The sequence below is a fragment of the Xenopus laevis genome, chromosome 6L (genome assembly GCF_017654675.1).
Source record: "Xenopus laevis strain J_2021 chromosome 6L, Xenopus_laevis_v10.1, whole genome shotgun sequence".
NCBI lineage: Eukaryota > Metazoa > Chordata > Amphibia > Anura > Pipidae > Xenopus > Xenopus laevis.
In genome coordinates, this window is record NC_054381.1 from 53,437,325 (window position 1) to 53,463,428 (window position 26,104).

At 41.4% G+C, this 26,104-nt stretch overlaps 1 long non-coding RNA gene across 5 annotated transcripts; it reads left to right on the forward strand.

The window, feature by feature from the left end:
• The first annotated feature begins 729 nt into the window (after positions 1–729).
• LOC108705553 lies at positions 730–23,990 on the forward strand. Of its 5 annotated transcripts, XR_005961826.1 has the most exons (6): positions 5,151–5,789; positions 7,139–7,403; positions 7,741–7,829; positions 20,403–20,579; positions 20,705–20,804; positions 23,277–23,990. It is a non-coding gene; the product is annotated as an uncharacterized LOC108705553 (long non-coding RNA). The 5 variants fall into 5 exon arrangements; XR_005961827.1 differs by lacking the exon at positions 5,151–5,789 and adding an exon at positions 730–814 and having other exon boundaries at positions 20,705–23,990; XR_005961828.1 differs by lacking the exon at positions 5,151–5,789 and adding an exon at positions 5,033–5,144 and having other exon boundaries at positions 20,705–23,990.
• Positions 23,991–26,104: the final 2,114 nt, after the last annotated feature.

Consider the following 26,104-nt stretch of genomic DNA (forward strand, 5'->3'; position numbering starts at 1 on the left):
GCGGGCCAATAGAAAACAGGGGGCGTGGCTTTGCATAACGAAGCACCGCCCCCTTTCACTGGTTTTCAAGCCGCTGTCCCTAAATTACTCCTTCACTAAGCAGCACTTGTTAACTACAACTCCCAGCTGCCTCAGCAATTCATTTGCTGTTTTACGTACTCCCCTTGGCAAGAACTAGAAAGTCCTGAGAACTCCACCCCCATGTCTCCCATGTGTCACATGTATAAGGCAGTACAGTCAGTGTCCCTGTGGGGACAGCTTCCAGTAACACTCATTACACCTGCAAAACATCTGCCTCCATAAGGTTAGCTCTCCCCAATGTTAACATTCAATTATTCACACTGATTATTCCCTCGCTCCGTGTCATCCCTTATTTCTACTCTCTGCCCTGCGGCACCGCCCTTAACCCCGCCCACCTCTGTCATCCCTCCCATATGCTTCATGCTCCCTCCTCTATCCGTCCTTCTAAATTACTTGTATGTCCTGGGGACAGGTGTCTTTAATCCTACCTGAGGTATAGACATCTGCAGGCTACTCCGTGTCATCTGTCCTGCACGATATGTTTTCCCCTTCATAATCCGTCTTTGCTTTCCTTGTTGACAGAAAGTCCCGCCCCACCATGGCTGCAGCCAATCAGATCCGACAGAGGGCAGTCATTTTTGATTGGCTCATCTGCATCAGTACTGCTTGCTGATTAGTTTACATAAATGTTCCCACCCTCTGCTGGAAGGCCATTGGCTGAGACCTTTTAAGGTGGGGAATCTGAGTCGTACAGTTTAGATGCCAATGAGGGCAGGAATACTGGATGCTGCAAGTAAGTTGAAGGAAGCCTGACACCTGACTTAGATGTAGAGATCATGGAGGGGGGTAAGATCCAATGGAATAGGGCAGATACATGACTAAATGCTAACGTTGGGGAGGTGGGAATTGTGACAGAGGGAGAGAGCCTGTAGCACATACGTAGCTCATTCCTGAGTTCGTCCTAAAATGGACTGTATTGACAGACGAGCTGCGCCAGTTTCTGTGTTTTGCTGCTGTCCTTGGCATGATGTTTGTTTCCAAATTGGGATATTGTAAAAATGGCAAGTTCTGTGGAATTTCTAGTGTTTTTGCTTTCCTATTCGGCGAGTCATGCAGTCGTTTTAACCCTTTCACTACCAGAGGATTTGGGAGGTTTTTTTTGTACTTTTGTGTAATTACAAATTTATAGCAATATATAAGCTTCTTAATGTCTAAAAAATGGAGAATTCAAAAATATTTGACTTAATATAACCACATATCAGAAACCATTTATATTATGCATGAAAATACAATTGTATACAATTTGTCCCATGACTCCCAAATGCGTCAATATAAAATATGTCGTTTTGTGGAAAGTTCTGACTTGTATATGTCAAAAAGCAACAGCAGTACTTTACTAAAGGTCAAGAGCGCTGCTCCAGAAATCTGCAGACTTCAGAAATATAAAACTAATAGTTTTATATTTTTGGAAAGAAAAGATTAGGACTAATCTAAAATGGGTAAATATGTCTTTCTACTCCTAAATTACCAAATTGCAATGCTTTCCTAAAATTATCAGCTGTTATAAAAAAAAAAATAGAAACCTTGAAAAATATCCTCAAAGCTTCCAATTTAGAGGATCTTATCTCCTACAGGTCAATAATTAATGCATAGGCTTACCTAGGCTATAGGGGCCCATAGGGCTTTTTAAGTTACTGTTTTTTTTAAAAAAATATATATTTTTGCTGTGCTGGCTGGATCAGAGAAGATTAAACACATAAGTGCAGCTTTATAGAGACTCACACAAAGTACAGGCACTGACATGCTTTGCTGCTTGGCCTAATCTTCTCCCAGCTAGCCAGAAAGCAGGTACTGGCCGTGCACAAGGGCAGCATGGCACCCGACCAGGCCCAGTAGCAGCTGCAAGCCTGCAGCACAGTTTAATATTTTTATAAAAGCCGTCCAGCCGTATTTAAAGAAAATAAAAATAATTGAAAAAAATCCAGGCCAGGAAGCAGGTATCAGATGTACATACACAGGGGGCAGTACAGCACTTCACTGGACCCAGGCCCAGGGCAAAGCTCAGAAAAAAACAATAAGTTTCTATAAAAGCAAAGAAAAAAAAAAATAATAATTGAAAGCCAATGCTAGATGGGCCCATGCCCCTTATGTCTGCAGATGCACTGTGCACCTGTGACCCTGGCTCAGCATCACAGATAAGGGCCCTGTGGAAAGTGTAACCTAAGGGCCTCACATCTTATTAATCCTCCACTGTGCATATTACATATAAAATATAAATAAAATATAAGTAAACGTATAAGTAAAAGCAAAAAAATTAAAAAAAAAGCAAGGAAACAAGTACTTTTGTGTGTGCGCGCATGTTGTACACTTGCTAAAGATGTGTGAGTGCAAATATAACTCTGTATACATGTGTGCAGGGCAGCCATCAGGGAGGGACAGGAGGGAGAGTTGTAGGGGGCCCCGAGGGTAAGGGGGGCCCGGCCACGCCACACTAACTTGATTAGCCAGGCCCCCCATCTTTCTGAGAGCTGCTGACTTCGGGAAGGCATGGACGTTTAAGGGGCCCTGGCCACCAATTTTCTCATAATGTGTGTGGGGGGGGCCTGGCCAACAATTTTTTTTCTCATATGGGGTCCTAGCCACCAATATTTTTTAATGGGGGGGCCCTGGCCACAAATATTTTTTTATGGGGGGCCCTGACCACCAAAATCTTTTTTTATTAACATATGGGAATCCTAGCCACCAATATTTTTTTTGTGTTTTTACTGTGTGGTGGGGGGCAGACCTGTTGGGTGGGGAGGACAGACCTGTAGGTGGGGCTTGCGGTGGGTGCAGCCCAGGGGGCCCAGGAAATTTTGTCGTATGGGGCCTTGCAATTTCTGATGGCGGTCCTGCATGTGTGTGTGAGTTTATATGTTTATATGTGAATAAATCTGTGAAATTAGAAAAAGGAAAGCTTGCATAAATGTGTGTTGTGTGTAAAATAGGTCTGCTGGAGGCAGACACCTGTAGAAGGCTTCTAGGAAAAGGCAAAACAGCAGACATGTAATTGTCATAAGTCTGCTGTTTGGAACCAATCCTCAGAAGATCGGGTCTAAGGATCAATCGCACGAAGAGCCGGGCCAAGTCACAGCAAATACGCAATTGTGCGCATACGCAAAAAGACGCGTCTGTGCATGCGCGAAAAGACGATTCTGCTCACACGCGAAAAGAAGCTTCAGCTATACGCAAATAGATACTCGTACGCATGCGCACTCGCTCAGATGAAAACAAGTGGGCGGTCGGCAGAGAAGGGACCGAACTAGGGGTAGGAGTAAGTACGTGACTGGCTCCCCTCCACCTTTGCGCCCTAGGCATGTGCCTACTCTGCCTACCCCTAGTTCCAGCCCAGTCTCACATGCAGCAACACTCCACCCACTCCCTATTGTGTGAAGTCACTTCCAGGTTGTTTGTTCCTCCCTGTGGTGCCACACTTTCATTAGGAAAATGACAACAGTCTTTAATAAGCCATTTTAAGTGCTCACAGTTGTGGTTGTTGCTTTGTGGGTGCCGTGAAATAAAACTGTCAAGGGGCAACTCCGCACTCACATAAACTTGAAAAATGGTGTCACAACTTATATAAGATTTATCAGTTCAGAAGTGACCAGATCAAGGCCAGCTACCCCAGAAAACCAGGGGCGATCCTGGCCCCTCTGCCACCTGAGGCAGCAGCAGTTGCTGCTGCCCCCCCCTCCCCCGGAAATTCGCTCTTAAATTACCAGGAGCAGCATTTTTGCTGCCCCTGGTACCTAGTGGGGCGCTGCCGCCTGAGGCGACAGCCTCAACTTGCCTCATTGGCGAAGCACCCCTGCAGAAAACCCAGCCAGCCGCGTTGTATCTAAGTGTAGCTGCTCAATGTTCTGGGTCCATTGCCAACAAGCATTTTATTTCAATTACGTTTCAGAAACGTTGAATCTTTTTCTGGTGTCATTGCAGCAGACCAAAGAAAAACTCCAGGCTGAGCCATCAAAATCGTGACCTCCTGCAGTTGGGAGGTATGGAGGTGACTGGGGACAGTGGAGGGAATGTAATTGAAGGGAACCGGAGGCAGGGTAGCTATGAGGGACAGTGAGAATCTTGCCCCAGACAGCAGCACCCTGCAGGTTACCACTGGTAACTTTAAAAGCTGGCCATTGTCAACTTTAGTCCCCACTGCAGCTGTGCGCAACAGAGGACTCCCGTGCGTAACCGCGCACAATAGAGAACATGCGTGCGTAATCGTGCGTAACCAAGGACACATGTGCGTATTATTGGACGCGCCTGCGTAATTGTGCGCAACCGTGTACAATTCTTATTTTAAAATTGGATTTTCAGCTACTACAGTACAGGGAGTATTGACCGTTCCAATGTTTAAAGAGTAAGCTTAGTTGGGCTGGTATTTGCTAGTTCACCTCAGTGCTAGGTGTCGGATCACCCCTGCAGGTAGGGTTGCCACCTTTTCTGGAAAAAATACCGGCCTACCTATTTATTTATCTTTTTTCCCTATTAATAATATTGGGATCAACCACCATTTTTACAGGCCAGGCCTGTAAAATACCGGCCAGGTGGCAACCCTACCTGCAGGGGAGGGTATAGAACTGAAGGAGAACAGAGACAGAGCAGAGGAAATAAAAGGGGGTTGAAGGAAACAGAGAGATGGTAAAGAAAAAGAAGGCACATAACCATAGAGGCCCCTACCAATCACACCACCCAAACCCTGCTCCTGCAGCCCATACACCTGATTCTGGAAGCGCCCACAACAGCACAGTCCTGTGCCAGCATGGAGGCAAGAGCAAGGGGGTAACCAGTGCCGGGCCAGGTCTGTCAGCAACCCAACTGGCCATTGGCAACTTAGGTCCCCACCGCAGCTGTGCGCAACGACGCGCAACCGAAGACTCCCGTGCGTAACCGCACGCAATAGAGAACGTGTGTGCGTAATCGTGCGTAACGAAGAGCGCGCGTGCGTAATTGTGCGTCACCGAGGACGCGCGTGCGCCACGGCGCACAGCCGAAGGCGTGAACGCGTGGTTGTGCGCAAGGCATTTTGATTTCACAGAGTCCACTTGGGGTAACAGTTGCCAGACTAGGGGTAGGCTGCATATAAGGTAAGTGCCTGGCGCCCCCCAAGCTTTGCGCCCTAGGCACGTGCCTCTTGTGCCTACCCCTAGTTCCGAGCCTGATCGCACGTGCCCCTGGAGTTGTTCCCAGAGCCCTCTGCCAATTTAGAGAATGCCAAGCACCGCCAGTACCAACCCCTCGTGTGGCCCAAACTTATAAAATGTACCCCTCTCCACACCTCGAGTTTTTCATTCACAACTTTCCTTCTGCCTCTGCACAACTCAAAGTTCCACCTGCACCCCCCCCTGAGGCCCGAACTTGTTACTGCCTCTGCACAACAACTTTTCCCAGCACGTCACTCGCACCCTCCAAACTTGTTGCATTAGCCAATTTGCCTCTGCACATTAATATCCTTATGTATTTACATATAGAATTTGTGTGAAATATATTATCCTTTATAAAAGTAGGGTTGGATCTGACCATTGGGTGTCTAGAGTGTGTATTTTCTGGGACTAAGATTGTATTAAAGGGGTGACTCATTCTAAGCAAGTTCTTTTTTATAGTTTTTTTAATTATTTGCTTTTTTCTTCTGAATCTTTCCAGCTTTCAAATGGGGGTCACAAGGGCCAGAACTAGGTGTAGGCAGAAGAGGCACCTACCTAGAGCGCAACAATAAGGGGCGCGCTGAGCAGGTACTTGTTTATGGGTCTTTGCCTACCACTAGTCACTCCCCTCTGTCACTCTCCTCTCCCTCACCTTCACTCGGACCCTCTGCCTCCCCTCTGATGCACTTCCCCCCCCTCTCCTGTCCTCTCCTCTGCCACTCTCCCTTCTGTCACTCTACTCTCCCTCCCCTCTGTCCATTTACCCTCGTTTACAGCACGTGCACGTTTGCACGCGCACACTGGTGAGGAGGGTGGTGGCCGCTTGGTTGCCTAGGGCTGCCGGACGACTTGGCCTGGCCCTGGGGGTCACTGATCACATCTAAAATCAAATGCTTTGTAAGGCTACAAAATGTATAGTTATTGCTACTTTGTATTGCTGATCTTTCTATTCAGGCCGTCTCCTACCCATATTCCAGTCTTGTAAATGAATTATTGCTAGGATAATTTGGACCCTAGCAACCGGATTGCTGAAACTGCAAACTGGAGAGCTGCTGAATAAAAGGCTAAATGACTAAAAAAACACAAATAATAGAAAATGAAAATCATTTGCAAATTGTCTCAGAATATCACTTTCTGTGTAAAGTAAATGAACAACCACTTTTACCTATAGGAAATTTGCCAATCCCTTGGATGTTGCTCCCAGTGACCTCAAAGTAGGTGCTTATTATTGAATTCAATACTTGGAGGCAAGTTTTGGTTGTATAAAAACCAGATTTACTGCCAAACAGAGCCTCCTGTAGTCTGCCAGTCCACATAGGGGCCACCAAGTAGCCAATCACACTCCTTTATTTGGCATCCCCAGGGACTATTTTCATGCTTGTGTTGCTCCCCAACTCTTTTTATATTTAAATGTAAAAAAAGGTTGGGGACCCCTGATATAGGCAGTTACTATTTATCTGGTTGGTGTGGGCTGTTTGGGCCTCTGTGTACTTGAAATGACAGGTCTTATTATAAATCCCACTCCAGGCCTGCCACAGCTACAGGGGTCATGACTGAAGAAGAAAAAAAAGGCTTGGTTCCTACACATGCATAGACTGTCCTGGACATAAGGGAACTCATACAGTTTTGTTTTTAGACATGTATATACGCATTTACGCTGGACAACCAATATAGAATGCAGGTGGTACAACTATCGGGGATCCTAAAAAAATTGATTTATAGTTTAGTTTATCAGAGGGGGACCCCGGTTTATACTGGGCAGTAGCTGGAAATGTGTGTTCAAAATTGTGATCCCACATGCATTATCCTGAACCAGGCAGGTCTGGACCCTTTCTGGTCTAATTAGGTGTATTGTAGTTTGTATTTTAATTAACTATATCCTGCAGGGCTCTATTTTCTTAATTCTTACTTCTTTGGTTATGTTGTCTGCTTCTCAGTCTTTAAGGTTCCTTCAGGAAAAGAACCCCTGGAGCCATTTACAATGGAAACCAAGATTCTGTGTGAAAGATAAAAGAAGCTGGACTCCAGAAATCCTAAACGTTGATACCAGGACAGCACAGAAAATTGACAATGGTAATATAGGCAGGGCTTGGCCAACCTGGCCAGCCCCCTCGCACCCCCTGCAGACATGCACAACCACAGGCACGCGCACACACACAAGAGCACATTGCCGGCAAGAGAGGACAAGGGTCATGACTAGGGGTAAGTGATTGTAGAGGTAAGTGCCTAGTGTCCCCCACCACTGTGCCCTAGGCACATGCCTCTTCTGCCTACCCCTACTTCCGGCCCTAAATATAGGCAACGTGTAGTTTATGTAATGCAGTTTTTGTAACTTATTGCACTTTAGTCACACACGTCCCATTGTAATACCCACACTGTGCAGTAGAAGTACACGGGGACATATGCACAGCAATGCTATACCCAGACCAAATCTCTGATACTATATAGAACATCATTTTACAGTTTGTGCTATTGACCTCCATGTACAAAGTAATATTCCATAAGCAAACCACAAATTGACTGCTTTATGCAATTGCAGGTATTTTCTGGATAACATGGGAAGATCTACGAGTGGGATCTAATTGAGTGGAAACCAAAGTCTTTTGAAGAATCCACCTGCATACAAAGGTACAGTATGTAACAGATATAGTAATATTCATGATACAGAAATTAAAAATGAGAGAATTCAAGCTAGACAAAATAATTATACTCTGTGTCAGACTGGGCCTGTGGAGCACTGGGAAAAACCCAGTAGGCCCCACAGGCCCAGGGCCTGCTCCTGGACCCAGTCTCACTCCCCAGACTGTCAAGTGGAAAGTTAATGAGGAGGTAGAAAAGGGTACGGGGTGATGGTGAAGGGGACAGGGGGTGGGGAAGGTGGACTAGGGCCCTTGAAAGCACAACCCTGGTGAGCCTCTGGACATCCCAGTATGGCCCTGAATATCCTATACACAAAGTACTTTGTGTGTATCCAGAGGTACAGTAGCCTCATAACAGTAAAATAAACTTTGCTTTGGTATATCTATGCATATTGGGCATCAAACTGTTCAGTAGACCCTTGGCATCATTATTTAGGGTGTTTTCTAATTGTATGTAAGAAATTATGTGGCAAATTGCAATATTTTTAGGTGATCTTCAGAAATGTCATAAAAACCAATGCCTTTAGTGTAGCTTTTTGAATTCTTCAGAATGTGTCATTTACAAAAATATATAGTTTTGCGGGGGTCTTTGTACTGTAGTTCGGAGCTTTCTGGATAACGGATCCCATACTTGTACTTTCATATGGATTTGTCTAATGGAAATGTGAAGAGCTACATGTATATTTATTTTCCTTTTGATTTATTTCCCCCAAGTTGTTATGAAGGTGTGCTGTTCAGAAGCACTAAAATCTAAAATCTAAATCCTTCCCAGCCTGTCACCATTTCCCATTTTAAAGAGGCTATTACCCAGCAGTCTATGAGGTGTGCTATGGTGTCACTTGGGACTGGCTAACTTCATGGCCAGTTAATGTCATTCTGTGTAGTGAAGACACATTACAGCATATGCAGACAGATACAATAAATTCATGACTGCATAGATATTTCCTTTAAGCACAATTCCTTGGAAAAATATGAAGGGACAGCAGCAGAATGTCAGGAGTGCCCCCGTCTCCGGCAGCATCGCATCCAAGATGGAGGCGCCCATGACCCACGTGCAATGACGTCACACTTTTGGCATGAAAATTTGAAATAAGAGGACACCGAGCTCACGGGTTCAATGCCCAATTATAGGATTTGTTTGTTACATTCCTGGGTGTTCCTAAATTCCTTCTATCCTGATTCCTGGACTTTTTGACCCTGCCTGAACCTTGACTTTGCTCCTTCTCTGCCTGCCTATTGAACTATTGTCTGAAATTGAGTACGTTTATTCCTGATCCCTTTCTGGTTACCGCAAACTTGGACTTTAACCGGAGACTTCTCCGCTGGGAGCCGATAGGCCCCTGACACAAAAGTCCTGCTATGGGGCTTGTATAGGTAATGGGGAATGGGCTGGGTTTGTGTTAATCAGAAGCTTGTTTGTTGATCAGTGGCAAGTTTTATTTAGCATTTGTTAAAAATTTGCACCCCCGAGCGGCCAACTAAGTAGTATGGGACTCTTTTTGGCAGTACCCTTTACTTGAAAAATACTTTGGCCTCAATTACAAAGAGGGTTGTAGTGCTAGGCCCACATTTAACCATGTAAAATATCAAAGATAAAGCCCTTGCACCCTGCCACTGCTCATTCCAGTGATAATACAACTGTATAACTGTGCTTATATCATCCATGCCTTTGGCCTTATTAATTGTTTTGCTATGTAGGAGCAAAGCTTCATGTGCATAATTGTGGCCTCAACTGGGTGGTTCATCTTTAAGCTAACTTTTAGTATGTTATAGATAGGGATGCACCGAATCCACTATTTTGGAATCGGCCGAACCCCCGAATCCTTCGCAAAAGATTTGGCCTAATACTGAACCGAATCAGAACCCTAATTTGCATATGCACGGTAGATGTCCATTCCTCCAGCAGTAGTTGAACTACAATATCCAAATCTGACTGAAAGCTGAGCTGTTACGAGTTTTACTATATCCACAGCTAAGGGTTAAACATCATTGATTTATGTATATTTAGGGGAGTTCTCCATACCTTACTTTAACTCCAATACTGTAATATCCATCAGGCAAAGACCTTGGGTGATTATCACAAGCAACTGTAGTTAAAGGGGTTGTTTACCTTTGAGATCATTTTTAGTATGAGAGTGATAGCCTGAGACAATTTGCAATTGGTTTTCATTTTTTATTATTGAAGTTTTTTTGAGTTATTTAGCTTTTTGTTCAGCAGCTCTTCAATTTGCATCTTAAACAATTTGGTTGCTAGGGTCCATATTACCCTAGCAACCATGCATTGATTTGAATAAGAGACTGGAATGTGAATAGGAAGAGGCCTGAATAGAAGGATCAGTAATACAAAGTAACAATACATTTGTAGTATTTGTTTTTTAGAAGGGGTCAGCGATGCCCTTTTGAAAGCTGGAAAGAGTCAGAAGAAAAAGGCAAATAACTATAAATAATGAAAACCAATGGAAAAGTTGCTTAGAATTGGTCATTCTATAACATAATAAAAGTTACCTAAAGGTGAAACACCCCTTTAAAGGATAATACAACCGTTGTTTAAAAAAAACAAAAAAAACTCCCTCCTCCCCCCCTGCATTGCTGCCCCTGGGGAAATGTCTCTAATTTTATACTTACCCCTCGACACAGATTCAGGCATCGGAGTTCCACTCAGCCATGTTCCACTTGTTTGTGTCTTCTTCCGGTGATTCGGCAAGTTCTGTCCATTTCGGAGCATGCGCAGTTGTCGCAAACCATAAAATTGCTCCAACTGCGCCTGCGCAGCTTCACCGGTCTCCCACTCAGGTTACCAAAAAAACGGAAGATGGCTGCGTGGAACTCCGATGCCTGAATCTGCACCGAGGGGTAAGTATAAAGCATGAGGCATTTTCCCCCGGGGGGCAGCTATGCTAGGAGGGAGGGGGTCTATGTGGGGTAGGGGTAGGACTTTTTTTTGAAAAAGGTCAAATTCTCCTTTAAGAAACAGTTGCAGGACCTTAAGATGGGTATCCCTGGTAGAAATATTATCACAAAACACTTTTCTTGGAGGGCTTCATTTCAAAGCAATCTTTGCCTTTGGTGCCCTTGTTCATTTGCCTGCATGATATGAGGTGTACAACTAATTGTGAAACACACACACAGAAAATCTTGCAGGCACTGTAATGTGCAGTGTGTGTGCTTTCAGTAGCACTCTTCCATTCTTTGCTCTTCACCTTGTAAAACCCCACGTGTCCAGAGCACATCAGTTAGAAATGTGCAGAGTTTTGTGTAGACACCTGACTTGCATAGATCAAAACCACCCTAGCAGTACAATGCCAGATTTTCAAAGCACCACTCCTGAAACCAGCACACTTTAGCTCGGACAAAATGCCCATTAGAAATTAAATTACTTTTAAATGAACACGTTTTCACAACAGAAAGTGCAATGATGGCAGAATGTCTTGGTTTGCCACTGTTGGTTGAATGCTGTGAATGTCCATCACTGGTTTTTACTGTGAATAAACAAATGTGACCCAAATGCTTGTAGCTATAAATATGGACAGCAAAGCAAGTAAGTGCCATTCATTAGTTAAGTCTCCCACAAAAGAGCATTAGGATAGCATTAAAATATCAGCATGGCTAACATAATTACTAAATGAGTATGCTTACAACTGAAACACTGACCCGCGTATAGCAAGGAGTTTGGACATCCAGCCTGTTCAGTATGGCGATTTATTTTGTATAAACCAGTGTCGGACTGGCCCACAGGGATACCAGGAAAACTCCCGGTAGGCCCAGGTGTCAGTAGGCCCTCATGATGCTAAACTTTTAGCATATTTCATGGCCATTTCCTATTTCTATGAGAACAAAGAGGCTAAATATATGGAATAATTGATTATAGTATAAAGAAAAGAGACTAGGAGAATACCGGTTGATTGAGGAGATGAAGAATATTAGTACTGAGAGTGGGCCCCTGGTCTAAGGTTTTATGGTGGGCCCCTGGTGTAAGGTTTTTGGGTGGGCCCCTGGTGTCCCAGTCTGACACTGGTATAAACCCTGGACCTTATCTGCTGAATTAAAATTTTTCAATATTATTAACACTGTATATCTTTAATCTTCAGTAAGTAAGAATGAAGTGGAGATCCTGATCCTGCTCTATCATACTTTGGTGCGGCGCGCTACTGATTCTAATAAAAGGCCAAAACATCCTGCACAATACAGTTGGTATCTGATAATATGACATGGACAGTGAGTGAAATGTAAAGATTCTGTTATTAAACCTTTTGACATGGTTTTAACTCCTTCACCCATTAGTGTTTCGAGGATTTGACAAAGATAATGACAGCTACATCACTGTTACAGAATGGGTATTATTATTATTTATTAACATGTATTTATATAGCGCCAACAATATTGCGTAGCACTGTAAGGGTAGAAGGGTTGTCTGTAATATTTTACGTGAGATCAAATGTAAGAATTTGTTCTATGGTATGTAGAGTCATAGCTCATATTTGAATACAGTATTCACATGGATGTGCTATTGTTCTTTATGATCGAAACGTATACGGTTATCAGCATTTTTACCTTTGTGATCATTATAAATCCAGCAGAGCCGAAGGCAAAACTAGACACACTCGGGTCACAGTGCAAAATTTGGAAGAGCCCCCCTTGTTGTTGCACCAAAGCAGACTGCATTCACTATTAATTGTATTCTAGCAACCCTTATTCAAACTTAATGTATGCAGGTGTTCTGGGGCCTTAGCATTACGTAAGCGATGAAATATTTTAGACCAGCGCTGTCCATGAGTTTTCATGCTGTAGGCTCTATATCTCCTATTTTACAAATTTAGGGGCCAGATTATTATCAGCAATGATAGCGTATAAAGACAACTGCAGAGATCTTGGACATGCTGGGAGGCATAAAAAGTTATTGGAGAGCCACATGCAACTCATGGGCCTCCAATTGGACATAATTCTTCACTTAGAGGTAAGGTTTGTCTTGAGTATTCTATAATAGAGATCTGAATCCCCAAACTTGTACTTATCTTCTGTATGTAGCAAGTTTTATTACCACCCTTCAAGGTATCTGAATACCCAGGTCAAAATCCACTTGGGAAAGTGCAATAAAATCACAAAGTTTGCACCAGGTCAAGTAACCCATATTAACCAATCACATAATTTGAGATTAGTAAATGTGCCTTTTACTGAGTGTTATGAATTTCTAAACCCAGTACAGAACAAACTTTGTGGCTTTAATTGTGATTTTAATTTTAAATAGTCAGCTGATCCCACTGGTGTCTAATAAAAGGGCAGCCAAGTTTGGGAGTTTTACTTTGAAAGCAGCTAGTAAGCTGCAGGTGAAACTTAGTCCCTTTGTAAAATGTATAATGAAGCAATAGAATTCTTAATGAATCAGATGAAAATTAAGCTTAGGACTGGCCAGATATGGGATGACTTTGACGTAGTTGGCCAACTTAAATATATTGCAATATATGGACAAACAATCCCTGTTTTGTTTAAAGGGTAAGGCATTTTTCAGTAGCCGTATGCACAAAATGTCTCTGTTTTAAATATATTGATGATGGGTTGAGAGCAGAGGACTCTTGTATTTGTCTATATGTATTTTGTGGTCACACCCTCATTGCACCCCCGCCTAATGATTTCAAAAATTAGTGGTGAGCACAACTTTGCCTTGTTTGTTTAAAGGACCAGTAACATCAAAAAAATTTTAAAATTTTTTTGTTAGAATAGAACGAAAAAAAAACACCAACACAAATTAAAATTTTAAATAGCAAAGCCTTTATTAAGAAATAATTACAGAAACTCCACTTCCTGTCCTCTTCAGAAACGGCGAAATGGCGACCATCCATCCTGCAGCACTCGATTTCTCCTCCCTGGCTATTCATTGACAGTGTGTCCTCTGCCCCGATCTCCAGCTCTTCTTCATCCTCCTTCATCCAGCAGCAGTAGGAAGGCGACGTCAGTGTGCTACCCATTGAAGTGATCCAGCTGGGCAATTTCGCTTGGGAGTCCGGACTGAGCCTGATTATACGGAGCGGGGCAGATACTGGCGCAGGGGAGACCGGACAGCAATGACTGCAGACAATGACTATAATGCTCCGCAAACCATGGACTGTGTTTAGGCAGTAAAAACACAGAAGTTTACGCCGACCCTGCTGTCCACACACCAGCTTGCAAAGAGCCAAGATACCCGAAAATAAAAGTATTGCAATTAATATTTCCAAGGCAAATGTTGAACCCGAGATTCGTCTGTTTCTGAAGAGGACAGGAAGTGGAGTTTCTGTAAGTTATTTCTTAATAAAGGCTTTGCTATTTTAAATTTTAATTTGTGTTGGTGGTTTTTTTTCGTTCTATTCTAACAAATTTTTTTGTAAGAATTTTTGATGTTACTGGTCCTTTAATTACGTAATCCAGTAGTGCATTTGCAGCTCCATTCAGCATATATTGCATATGTTTTACAATGGATGGAAGAGGTGTAGCAGACTGCAAACCTGTCCGCTATAGGATGTTGCACATACTTGAAGTTACAGAAGAGCAATGGAATCACTGGCATACTTCTGAGCTTTAGAGGCTGTCACCTTAAATATGATCATTGCATTTACAGCAATTTGCAAAGTTGTTCCCTAGCTGATTAAAATGCTTTATTTTAAATAAACTGTATTTTTAGGACAAGTGGACATTTTTGACTTAGTCAGTTGTTTTGAATTGCTAAACTAAGAGGCGGTGGTGTTTTACCTTTTTATATTGATTTTACAAAATGCTGGTCCCTTTTCATAGGTTGTTTTTGTGTTTACTACCTGAAAGGTGATGGCTATAGTTCTGATCAGTCTACTACAAGTTAGAAAATGGAAACAAAAAATAGTAAATAAGTCTCACTGTGTTTATTTGCAGGGGCTGTGTCAAAATGGCCATACTTGCTAATATATGATCAGATAGTTAGGTCAGTTTAACCATACTGCCCAACCATTTGGCCATGGATGACCTGTCATTCTGCCCCTCAAAAAAAGAATCCTGGTGGATTGAGGATTATTGGAGACAAAATTTAGGTTGGGGAACAGAAGTAAAGACGAGCAGCAGCTAATTAGTGGAAAAATTTTAATTTTGACCAGACTTGAATGGTAATTGCATGGGTTGTTCCAGGGCACCCACAGATCAGGCAATTACATTCAGTTGTGGGTAAAATCACGGTGATCTGCACAATTATGCAACTTTAGTACTGTACATGTAATAAAAGGCACAAAGTATGTCCAGGTGTGGTAACCCAGAGCAAGCAAGAAGATGTTTGCTTTTAATCATGTGACCTGCGACCTGCTGATTGGTTGCTACATATGAAAAGAATCATAGCAAACTTTGCACCTTATATTACATATCCCCTTTATGTTTAGGCTATAAGATACAGTATGCAATGGTCTCTAATAGGATTGACTGGATTTATTTTCTTCCAGTGTGCTTCATGGGATTGTCCTGCAGCTGGCTGAAAAGCATTCATGTCCCCACCTATCCCCTTGACTCATGAAATGTATAATTTATCATTTTTTATTATGAATTTAAAACTATTTTTACAAGAACAAAATTCGAGGAGGTGGATTTAAACCTGATTTTCTATAGCCTTAGTGAATTTCACTTCTAGATTTGACTGTAGAATATGAAAGCCATCTTTTATTATTACTTAAAATACAATAATTAGTATAGATGTGTTTCATTGTGCTGATATATCATCAAAGCCCTGTCATCTAGTCTGTAAACTGATTAGATATGTTTTTGAGTTGACAGATTACAGCCAACTGAAAAGCATCTGTGCCCCCCTCCTACCACTCCCATTCTTTTGTATGGGAAATGTGCCACTTATATGTTTTTTATGCGTGAAAACATTTACCAAGGCATATTCTAGTTGCTACTGTGGTATTGTTCTGTGGGCCAGCCTGAAACCTGCGGGACCATTGGATGGAACCAGAGCAACTAAATACTCTTTCAGCAGGTCACTGCTGGGTGTTGAGCCTCCCTCTTCCCAGGGCCCTCAACTCTGGTGACATCACCCGAGCCCTGTCATAAAATGTAATTTTTCCTTAAAGTGACACAGAATCTATAGTTTTCAGTTTTTAAATGATTTTTATTGTTTTTCCAAGTTAAACAAGCAGAAATTTGAGCTAACCCTTTAAAGTGATCATACCTTGCTGGTTATATGAAGAACATATAATCTATAATCTAATCTATATATAGATTCTGTGAACTCATGTGTATTAATCTCTTGAACAATCAAGATGATTTTTATTAATTAATTAATACACACGAGTTCACAGAATCTATATATATTCTGTGAGCCTCTAAAATAGATTATACAGTATGTTCTTCAGCACTTCAGTTTATATGAGTAGAGGGGTAATCCCCCCGTTGTCTTTGGTACAAGCATTAGCCTTTCACAGTCTGATAACTAAAAATATTAAGATGTGTTATCAGTCAGTTGGTTTTAGGGTAAGGGCACACGGGCAGATTCAGGGAGATTAGTCGCCCTGGCGACAAATCGCCTCTACTTCGGGGCCACAATCTCCCCGAACTGCCTTCCCCTACCTTCCCCTGGCTATAATGAAAAATCGCCAGCAGAATGGCACTCGCGGCGCTTCATTTTCCGAAGTCACCTTGAAGTTTCCTCATAAGGTAATTTAAGGGGACTTCGGAAAACTAATGTATTTTCTTCCAGGCAAGTGGCAGGTGCTTGAGTCCCAAAGGTATCTCTTGTCTGTCAATCCCTAACTCCTCAGCTTTCCTTTTGCTGACTGGGATTGTGGGAGTTGTGGTAGTTCTTCTGATATGGAGGGCCGCATTCTAGGCCATTCCTTTGTGCATACAGAACCCTAGGAGACAGTCCTTGCCAGTGACTTTAGGTTGCAGTTGGTCAGACTGGTTCAGACAGAAATTTGAGTTAACCACCCTTTATAGCTAACTCATGCCATTGCTAAATAAGTGAATATTTGCTATTTTACAGGACAGTACCGTATAAACCGAGTTTTTCAGCTTCCAAAATGTGCTGAAAAAGTCTACCTCGGCTTATACTCGGGTCAGCGGGCAGTAGCTGAGATTGCAGTCACTTTTAATCATTCCTATACCAACAGTTCACTTGGGGAGAGACTGCAATATCCCACAATGCCCTCTGTTGCTTATATGAAAGAATAACAGTGCGCCCTCTGTTGGTTATATGAAAGAATAACAGTGACTGCAACATCACACAGCGCCATCTGTTGGTTATATGAAAGAATAACAGTGACTGCAATATAACACAGCACCCTCTGTTGGTTATATGAAAGAATAACAGTGCGCCCTCTGTTGGTTATATGAAAGAATAACAGTGACTGCAAAATCACACAGTGTGCCCTCTGTTGGTTATATTAAAGAATAACAGTGACTGCAATATCACACAGCGCCCTCTGTTGGTTATATGAAGGATTAACAGTGATGGCAATATCACACAGCGCCCTCTGTTGGTTATACGAAGGATTATGGCAATATCACACAGCACCCTCTGCACATGGTAGTGGGACAGTGGGACAATGCACACAGTAATCCGTTTGCCAATTCTCTGTCACCATCAACTTTGCAAAGAAGTCCGGTTGATCGCTGGGGGGTCGCTTTGGCAGAATGTGCGCTGCTGGGAGACAGGGCTGTAGTTGTGTCTAGGCTTATACTAGAGTCAATAAGTTTTCCCAGTTTTCGTAGGTAAAATTAGGTACCTCGGCTTATACTCGAGTATATACGGTATCTGACTGTGAGAAATATGATACCTTTTGCTTTCTATGGCAATTTCCACAAACAAAGGTCTTCATAGGTGGTTCCATTGACTTTTATAAGGATCACTGGAACCAGCCAGGGCAACTGACGGTCTCCTTGTTTTTAGCTTTGAACCATCGGATGGTGGGGTGGGATTGAAACAAAAATTCTTTTAATATTCTCAGACTCTTTTACTGATCTATTTTTCTTTCTAAGGACTGTGGGGTTTGCGGTTTTACAGGTTTAGACAGCCTCTCTCAAACAGTTAGAAAAGGTACTTTTGAGACCGCAGCCTTACAGGTCCTGTCGTTCTACATCTTTGTGGTGCTCCTAGGGACTTAGAAAAATTATAACTAGAATCTTGGGAGCAACTCCACCCTCTATACAATTTCACCTTTCTCAATTTTAACCAGAGATCGATAACCAGGGTTTTTTTAATTGTGACCATAAGGATTAACTCTCAGATTTTAATTAATTTATGCACTAATCACTAAATGGAATGGTGAACTAATCGATTGCACATGGCACTTTATTAAATAGAGCATATAAAAATTAATCACCTTTGAACTAATTGCACAGGTCACTTTATATTTATGAATTGTAATTGTTAACCCTTATTGGTTAAATTGGTTAAGAATATTGAGAGTGAATTGAATCTTTTTGAATGAACTTGAATCCTCACAAGACAAACGGCACCTTTAATTATAAGTGATTTAATAGGGAGTAACGAACTCCCAATCTTTAGTTCAACTGGCTATTGACCGTGTGGGTTAAACTGGAATAAAATAACGGACAATACCAAGTGTAAAGGTTCTTATTAGAATCAATTGTTAAAGGTGTTTGAAGGTGAATACGGCATATGAATTGTCATATTCTGCAGAGAAGAGTCAGTTTCACCAGACTTTAAACAATAAGCAACTTTGTAACGTGTTAATCTGGTGTTATCAGTTCATTCCAGAGATTGTCAACATAGTTTCTGTTTGGGTTATTGTAACAACTAAGGTTCCTTTAAATTGCATAACAAACTGAAACTAATCGTGGAGAAAGGTGGGTGAAATACAGAGGTGTAGTGTTGATACAGTTACCAAACAAGGTTCCTTTTTTCTTTTCTTTATTATAATTAACCGATACCTTGCGTGACTGCAGAGTCTGAGTATTTATTTATTGGCGTAAGAGTTAACTTTTCCTCTAATGGAACCAGCAAGGTATGATCACTTTAAAGGGTTAGCTTACTTGTTAACTTTTAGTATGTTATAGAAGGTGGGCAACCCATTTAACCATTTAAGTGCCACAGAACCACATAGAATCTACGGTCTGTGGATAAAGGTAACAAAGTGCCTCAAAAAGTAGATTCTACGTTCTGCTGTGGTTCCTGGACCGCCACCCTCCCAGATCCTGCCTGATTTTGCTCTCCTCTTCTTCCTGAATGCCTTCTTTGTGGACCAGTCGGATTTCCAAGCCTGCACACCCCAATTTAGTGTCACACTTTTTACACACACTTGCATTTATACTTACACAGGGAGCCCGGAGGGGGGCCCAGAGACAGCAGGTCCGATGGCCCCCTAGTCCGACCCTGCTTATGACACATAATAAACATAATTCTAATGCAGCAGTTTAAGTGTCAGACGTGACAATTCATATGCGCTATTTTCATTTGGGTGCCTCTGTACACCACATGATAGGTATGCATATTGGGCATCAAAGTGTTCAGTAGACCCTGGTGTGCTTATTTAGGATGTTTTATCTTGGTACATTATGCTATGTGGCAGATGCTAAAAACTGTAAGATTTGAGGTGATTTTCCGTTATTTCATCAAAACTGTCAAATTTGGAAAAGCATTGTAATTTGGAGTATAAAAACATGGTTACCCATTTTGGATTCTAGAATGGGAATGTGTACTTTCCAAAAATATATGGTTTTGGGGGACAACTTATATTTTGTGTTTCAATTCCCGCTTTCAAAATGCAGTATATGCATTTATTTTTCAGTAGCAGAATTGAACTTGGGGACTATTTTAATGCGCTAACTTTATTTTGGGGTCTCTAAACCATCAATTTTGGGAAAGCATTGCGATTCAGTAGTTTGGAGTAGAAAGGCATAGTTGCTCATTTTGGATTTGCCTGAATGTGCACTTTATCTGCGCATGCCAATTTTAACGTGCAGCAATTTTTTTTGTAGTGGCGAATTTTCGTAGCAGTTTCACATGTCCAGGTATTTATAGCTCTAATTCTTGCTCCAGAATTTGAAATATACAAAAACTCTGAAAGCTCAGGTTCTGGGAAAAAAACAATGTATAGTTTTCCTAGGTAAACTTAACCTCCCCCCTCCCCCACCAGGAAATGCCCCTAAAGTGAGAGAGCTCAATATGTTCAAAACACGGCTGGCAATGAGTGCAAATGAAATGGGAAATTCTACTGGCACTTAAAGGGTTAAAGCAAGGTATGGCAACCTCCATACTGTTGGCAACCAGTGAGTAGGTTTTTGAAAGTTATAGATCATTTATAGGGTCATTCATATTGGCAACTGCCAGTAGCTAAGCACTTGAAGCTGCACTGAAACGCCATGTAACTGCAAAAGTATTTAAATAATTTTAGTGACCGTAATGTAGAATCACCAGTAGCTGAAGTAAAAATGGCCACAATGACAGCATAAAGTGGGTGTTAAAGCTTACCATCCATCCCTGTCCATGGGGATCAGCCCCGTTTCAGGACTTCAGTTCCCCTGGAGAATTAACCCCATGGAGCCTCCCTGTCTGGCAAAATAACAATAAAGATCCTCGTGCAAGAATAAAATCAGGCCCATCTTTTTACAGGTAGGGGGCACAGGAGAGAACAAGCATTCCACAACATACTACGTCCTGCTGGGCTGGGGGTCGGGAGGGAAAGAACTACTTGTGCAGACTTGACTGGCAGTTTAGAAATCCCAGTGGCTGTGGCTCTCTGCAGTTCCCCCCGACCACCATGGCTGTCACTGCAGACAGAGAATGCCGGTAAGATTCAGAACAATTACTCAGCTTTATTACTCTTAACTTGGTGTTTATTTACTCAGTCTGTCTATGTTCCCACTTCTTATTTTCTTGTAGAAATGTGTCTTTCTCCTCTGTTTCTCCTACAGTGACACCATTAACTATTTCCTTGCACTGCTACCAACGATCGCACAATAAAGGCTTCTTAAGTCCGACGCAGGGCATGATTCGAGTTCCGGCTTTACGCTTGTGAGTAGATCCAGTTATCTCCTTTCAATCCCCGAAAATAATTTACTACACTATATACAGTATTGTATCTTTACATCTAGGTACTGGGACAAAAACGTAATATCCCCTAGCGCACTGAACTTTGAATACATATTCAGTTTATTATCGTGGACCAGCGGATCCAATGTTATCCTCGGTGCTGCTGTTTTTTTTACTAATTGGGACTTTGCGCATAGCTCACATCTGTTTGCTGTTTCTACTCAAATAAAGGCAATCTTCCACAGTCAGTTGAATCAAAGTGAAGCAGTTTATTATGTCCACAGTCTTACGCATTTCGTGTTACAAACAATCATAGGTCTATAAAAAAAAAAATACCATTATGTTAATCAGCAGGTCACTGCACAGATCCCCATCCCTAACCACAATCAAACAGCACACAACCTTCCTCCCCAAATTGAAACCATAGAGATGCACAGCAGGGTTGGTTGCTGCCATGGCTTTCTCTCTTCCAGTTCTGGAGCTGATTGCTGAACAGGAGCACAGTGAAAGCCTATCTTGTTCCTGGGAAAATTTTCAGGAACCGTTATATCCCCTTTAAATGCAATGGCACACAGTGATTTAAGTGTTTTGTTTCTCAAGCATTTTATAGCTCCATGGAGGATGGGATTTGAAATCACCATTTTACTTAAAATAGGTAGTATCAAGTTATAGGAATTTATCCAGTGACATATCTTGGGTTGGATGTGTTATATTTAGGTAGTGCTAAAAGCCATATCCCTTAATACAGATTTGTTCTTTTTCACAGGTTCGGCAAATTCTCGACCTTGTGGAAAGTAAAGGAGAGGAAGTTTCAGAATATTTCATAAGTGTCTTTTAAAGGATACCAAAAGCTTATTTTAATTTAACGCCATGGTTAGAGGAAATTTGCTTTGAGGCCTCTGAACAAATACATTGTTTAACTGTTAAAAACAATGACCCATGGCATTATTCTTTGATTCAGCATAATGTACATTGTTTGCAGATTAATCTTGTCATGTCTGTGGACACTAAGGCGCTAGAATCTAGAAAAAGCGAGAACCGATATTTGCCTAAATGTCTTTATCATGAGACTAACCAGTCATGGGTAAAATGTTGCTCATCTGCATGGCCGAAAGTAATTTGTTTATAAGAATGAGGAAATACCGGGTATTGGTTATTGGGAAATTCATATTGCTTGGAATTTGTTTATAATTATATAAGTATAAGAATCCTTTATTTATATAGTGCTGACATATTACACAGTCTTGCAGTGACATGGTTCTTCAGTCACCTCAATCAGGTCAGTTTCATCAGGAACACGGATGTTGGAACAAACAACCTCCATGCTAATAGTGCCCTGGTTTTGCCGAAAAAGGCTTAGAGAATCATGAAGGAAAACATTGTATTTAGATTTCAACCTATTATCATTTGTCCAGCACCTGCAAATAAAATATTGGTTGGCAGCAACTGTTTTCATCCTATAGGTCTGTAAATTACATGAAATGATACCTGTTTCTCTCCAGCTTAGTACTAAAAGTGTAGCATTCAGAAGTATTGCTTCTGTTGTCTTCCATGGAAACGTGGGTTCTATTTTGCCCTGCTAAAAATGAATTGGCATCTCCCTTTGCCATATTGTATCTTATTTATATAATCTGTATTATAATTTAAAAAACTGAACCGAGAATGTCAATATTGTATTATATCTAAATTACTTTTAAAGTTCCAAAATTTTAAATTTAAATGCATTCAAAACTCTCATGATCTACTTTTTACCTTTCCCAATAAGAAAGTGAGAACTAAATAGGCTTGTCCTGGTGTAGTGCAATAATAGATAGGGTTATAAAGTGACAAATGGATACTACTTCACATCAATTCACTTATATCCAGCAAGGACTGATCCAACTTGGACTCTTCCTATATGTAGAAATTGACTTGTAAAAGTCATGGGGCTGCACTATGAAAGTGGTATTTAGGGTGCATTCCTGGCTGGATTATAGTGATAATTAATATGAACTGATTCACTTATCTTTTAGGGTCCGTTGCCGCCTTAAGCATTGCAGGCCGGCTTGCTTTGGTAACCAGGTACCTCTTTTCTTATCCTCCCAGACATATACTGCCGTCATCCACTTCACCACTACACTAGAACCCCAATTTTAAATTTTCCAGCAATTCACGTTGATTTTTCGTGACCCCATACAGACAAGCATTGTTTTTTTTCCACCCAGATTTTCAGTTTTCCCAGAATTTACAGTGTTTTGATGCCACAACATGGAAAACGTAAAACTGTTCAACTGTATTTTAATGGTGCTTACTGGGACGTTGGCCACGCCATTTACATGCAAGGTCTGTGTTCTTACATCAGTGTTAACCCATTTTGGAAAATTAGATTTAGGTTAGGTTTATTGCTGTCCCTAACTTTCTTAAATAGTTATTTTTTAACTATTCATTGTTCATTTTGTTATTTATTTCTCATAGTTACTGTTTTTAGCAGAAAACGTGAGCTGTGTTGTGATGTGAGATAAATAAAGTCTTACTCGGAGAGAGAAGAGATGATGCCTCAGGAAACATATGTCAATGGGATAATGGAACTGATAAGTGCAGCATCAAATGAGAATATGGGACGAATGGAAGAACTCAGCTCTTTGTTTGATGGCAATGGAGTGATTAATGAAGATAGGGAAACAATCTTTGTCTTTGGTAATGCAGCCAGGCCCGGACTGACCATCTGACTGTTCGGACATTTGTCCGTGGGGCCGCTCTATATCTTGTGTAAGTGGGCTGCTCCTGATCGATCTGGTGTGCTCTAGGGCCGCTCCTCCATCCTATCTCCCGCTGTGGCTCTGCCTCCCATTCTGTGCTCATGCTGCTGCTGCCTCTGCAGTGTTGCGTGTGTCCCAGCAAGTTGATATGTTCCTTAGCTGGTATGTACATTTAACATTTCCCCCGTGCAGATGTGCCTTACATCGGCCATGTAGAGAAATATGTACAAGTCTGCTTGCAGATTTGCTGGAGGTGCATAATCACAAGTGCTTTAAACCTGTTACAGATGTTTTTATGTCCCTTTCCTGCTTGCTACAAAATGAAAACCATTTCAGTTCTATTACAGAATTAGTCTATTTTTAATATAGAACTTTTTATGCTACAAGTTGCTGCTATGATAATCAAAATGAAATAAATATTTATATACGAACTGATAATATGAATTTAATGCTATAAATTAATTGCTACATATGAAATTTGATAAATTAATTTTGTACATGATTTTATATATATATATTGTGTGATGAAATAAAAACCTCAATTAATTTACATCAATTTACTCCAATAATCATTTAATTAATTAATGATTATTATATTTAATTAAGAAGAAATTTACAAGAGTGCGACATAAGGGACCATTTTTCGTATCAACCTATTACAGAATTAGGTTTCCTTCCTTACACTTTTCCTTTGTTTACAAAATGTGATAGCATGACTTGCATCTTAGCTGCAGGGTTCAGCAGAACATATTGGTTTTCTGTCATCTGTCATACAGACTTGTGCAGCAGCAGATACGCCAGAAACTGTATGTATGTATAGTAAGAGTTAATGTACCTCTACTGTAAATGATAAGGATATTAGAAGTCACTGAGGGGTTCTGTGACCATATAAAGGCACAAGGCTGCAGGCTGATGTATACAGGCACCTCTGGGTATCACTCGTATTATAAGGGATAATGTAACCTTTTGCTGTAAATGATAAGGATATTAGAAGTCACTGAGGGGTTCTGTGACCATATAAAGGCACAAGGCTGCAGGCTGAGTTATACAGGCAACTCTGAGTATCACTCATGTATTATAAGGGAAAATGTACCTCCTACTGTAAATGATAAGGATATTAGAAGTCACTGAGGGGTTGTTCTGTGACCATATAAAGGCATAAGGCTGCAGGCTGAGTTATACAGGGACCTCTGAGTATCACTCATGTATTACACTTTAAGGGATAATGTACCCCCCTACTGTAAATTATAAGGATATTAGAAGTCACTGAGGGGTTGTTCTGTGAACATATAAAGGCACAAGGCTGCAGAATCTTGTACATCATTTTTTGCAGTTTTACCCCAATATATGAGCGAATGTGCACAAAACCATTGCGTGTTTACATGTTGGCTGCTTTGATTTCTTTTGCCCGGACTGCTTTTTACCCCCAGTCCGGCCCTGAATGCAGCCATGGGAAAGACTATGTTGATCCAAAATAGCACAAGTGAGCCAAAGGAGAACGCTTCTGTGATATTAAATTCTTATTTAGGTTTAGGTGCAGGACGTTTAGTTTGTTCAAAAAGAACACTAATAACCCTAGAGGACCTTCAAGTACAATTGCAACCCTGACCATGATCCAGAGGCAGTGTATAGATATAATATACAAAGATAGGAGTATATAGCACCTTCCACCAAACAGGAAAGCACAAAAAATGGTGTGCAGGGTCAAGGATTAATAATAAATATTCAGTAGACAGAGAAGAATGACCCACAATTTGCACCACCCCATTAGTCATTCAGTGAGTCCCAAGACAGAAAGTGAAACATAAAACGTAACCTTTATTAAATTACTTAAAAACGACCAAGGTGAGAAAATCCACAAACAATTGAAAATACAAAAAGGAGGAGCACATCAAATGCTTCATATTGTCTCATACCCCCAAAGCTCTAAAAATTGATTGTGTCCAGCCTATTGGGATCATGTAGAGCAAATCATTCATGGGATAGACTATATTGAGTCCTGTGCATGATAGCTAAAAGCAACTACAGTAGTATTAGGTACCCAAAGGGTTACTACACTTGTATGTGCAGAAGTTGTCAAATGAGCAAAAATTGTGGGCAATGTTGCTATTGAACCCACATCATAACCGCAACCCCTCTGTATGACAGAATTATAGTGACAAAAGATCGGTCTTCGAGGGTTATATACTCGGCATTGCCCCAATCTAACCCCTGTAGTGTCTTTAGCCTATCTTATCACCATGCACCCCCAGCGTTCCTGGCGGGTCCGTGATAAAGTAAATTGCGGCGCAAGTATCATTAAGCTATCCTTCCTCGGTATGCCCCCAGCGATGATACTTGCGCCGCAATTTACTTTATCACGGACCCGCCAGGAACGCTGGGGGTGCATGGTGATAAGATAGGCTAAAGACACTACAGGGGTTAGATTGGGGCAATGCCGAGTATATAACCCTCGAAGACAGATCTTTTGTCACTATAATTCTGTCATACAGAGGGGTTGCGGTTATGATGTGGGTTCAATAGCAACATTGCCCACAATTTTTG